The sequence below is a fragment of the Leptonychotes weddellii genome, chromosome 12 (genome assembly GCF_054177405.1).
Source record: "Leptonychotes weddellii isolate Sample4059 chromosome 12, ASM5417740v2, whole genome shotgun sequence".
Taxonomy (NCBI): domain Eukaryota; kingdom Metazoa; phylum Chordata; class Mammalia; order Carnivora; family Phocidae; genus Leptonychotes; species Leptonychotes weddellii.
The window spans coordinates 81998855-82001819 of NC_138380.1; positions in this window are offsets into that span (position 1 = coordinate 81998855).

Genomic DNA, 2965 nt, shown 5'->3' on the forward strand with positions numbered 1-2965 from the left:
GAGAAGGAAGGGAAAAATGGGCAGGGGGATTTGGAGGGAGAGATGAACCATGAGAGACTATGGACCTGAGAAACAAACAGGGTTTTAGAGGGGAGGGGTGAGGGGGGATTGGTTAGCCCGGTGATGGGTATTAAGGAGGGCACGTACTGCATGGAGCACTGGGTGTTATACGAAAACAATGGATCGTCAATCACTACATCAAAAACTAATGTACGGTGACTAACATAATAAAATTTAAAAAAAAAAGCTGATGGGAAACTTGTATAGGTAGGTAGAGCTCATTGACTATAGGTATTGTTCTGGAATTTTCTGGTTCATTTTTCCTACTGAGGAGCCCCTGATGTGAAATTCTATAGGCATTTTTCTTGTGCTGGTTAAATTTCTAGCTCTTCTGGTCTCCTATCTCGTGGGTACAATGGGAAGTGGATGGCAAAGAAGTTGGGGGTTGGAGGGGAGGGGCCCCGGGCTCTCAGTATTTATTATGTAAATGCTCACTTAAGCCTGCTACTTTCCTAATATACCTCTGTGTTCCCCAGTCCAGAGGCCCTCTGTTTCAGCCTCTGTGGAAGTAATGTCAAGTCTTGTGCTGTGATGAAGGGATATAGCTTGGTTTTCGGATACATGAAAGAATCTTGAGGTCCATTTACTTTTTCAAAGACTGCCAGCCAATTGCCCGTCTTTAGCACCACCCAGCTTCCATTTCCCTTGGTCCCCATGTTTCTAATTCTTGATCCTTTGGGAGTTCTGAGTAATACACTGGGTTGTGTTTTTGGCATTTCTTACATCACCTTAGGATACAGATTTTTGGGGGGTCCACCAAGTTACTTCTTCTTTCGTCTGCTTTTCAGTTTCAAAAATGTTATTGCTCTGATCTTTCTTCTCATTCTTTTTATGCTCATGGATTTATGCCTTTTTAAATTTGCTTTATGAAATTCCCTTTATTGTTTAGTTTGGATTCTGGAGGTAACAGAGATAATTGCCTCAATACAACATCTTTAACCAACTGTCATTGCCTCATCTTTTCTGTTGGGGAGCCCTGATATCAAATTCTGTGGGTACTTTTTTTTTTTTTTGTCTTCAACTGGTCAGATTAACCAGGAAAGACTCCTCTGGTCTTCTCTCTGGTGGGTATAAGCCTGGCTATTAGCATAACGAGAGATGAATATTGTCTTCGAGATCACTGTTCCCTTAGATTTATTCCAGCTTGATTTTTTTTTTTTTAGGCCATTGAATACATGGTATAACATTTTTAAGTTATGGCTCATCATTAACCCATATAGAAGTCATAGCTAGGTGATAGAGTAAGATTGAATTTCTAACATTTAAGAAGTGTGAATTTGTAGTTTAGAACCACTAAATTCCAATTCAGTGTAGATGTCCAGAAGAGAAGCTGCAGAACAAAAATGACCCTTTTTTTAAAATGACTCTTACTGTACTATTGTGTGGTATCACGCTAGCCCACAGTTATGTTTAGAACATCTACTGTTAAAATTACTTTTGTATTATCTGCTTTTCTGATTTAAAATAAAAGGAGACTTTTTAAAAACTTTATAATGTATTTATACAATTGATAGAAGCTAATTGAAATGGTATCTTTGTTGTTCTTTTTAGCATTAAATTAAGCTGGAACCTTCATAATTTTTCATTTTCTGTTTTCTCCCCAATTTTCAGCCCCAGGACACTTCATTATTCACAATGCAGACAGATCAGAGCATGATCTGTAACTTGGTAAGTTGACTTTGGTGTGTGTTTTGGGGGCATTGTTAGTTACTGCTGAATGTTCTAGGGTCGATCATTCTAGATTATCGAGAGCCTCCCTCCATCGTGTGAGTTGTAGAAAGAAGTCACCCGTAATAGAGATGTGATTCCCCTGTTGCTGCCAAAGGACATGAGGACAAAGCTTAGCTAGGGAGTGAGTAGGAGCCGACAGAATTACTCTTAATGTCAGAGGAGATTCTGACACGATCATTGTTGCAGTTATCGTGGGAAACCTTTGCTGCGGCAGCTTACTAAGGAAGTTGAAGGAAGAGGCCTTGAGTGATGTCACTTGTGAGCTTGGTGGCCGTAGGCTACACGGGATGGGGCGTTCACGAGCGTTATTTGTAGTCATTGGCTTTCCCCTAGGAATGGGATATAATTATTCCAGCTCCTGGCTTTCACATTGGAAGCTTAGAATTAGATTTCAGTAGAAGAAATTTTTCTTTTTAGATGATTTCACTTCTAAGTAAGGAATTCTGTTCTGGGAAGTTTGTCTTAAAGGTTACTTTGATAATTTCTCAAAGGCCAGTACGTCTGTAATACCTTGTTGATCGATTATCATACTTTGGCCTTTTGGGCAACCAGGTGAGAAGTGGAGTCTATGTGGCCTGCAAGTAAAGATTTAAATATTTAAAGTACAAATTATGTTGGTGTTGATAATGGAGCCAGAGAGACTTATGTGTCATGTTTCATTGGTGATTTCCAGCCTGGGTGGTGGAGTAAGGGTTATACCAACACTGGAGGATGAGATTTTTAATTATCAGTTGTGAATGGGTCAAGAGAAAAATGGAGAAATACTGGTATAAAAAGAAAGGCAGTGGATCATAATTAAACTCACACCTATTTCTTTGATGCAAAAATCCAGGCATAGAATCCAGTGGTTTTTAAGTTTCTTAAACCATCTTCCTACTGCCCACAGCTTCTTGTGGCAACTTCCATTGGCTGCCCTTCCCTTCTGTGGATATGTGTTCTCTGAAGCAGACATTTTGCACCTTCTTTCTATTGTGGAACTTGGCTTTGTCATGTCCAGCACTGCAGATGCTGCTAATATTAGCTAAGCCATTCGAGGAACTAGGAAATCATAGCGAAACCACGTCTCCGCCTGTGTTGTGATTCTATAGGATCATCCCAGGAGCAGGACAGTTTCCCAGCATTTGGTTCACTGACTGAGTAAGGTGAAGGCTGAAGTTGGTAGTTGACTGCACAT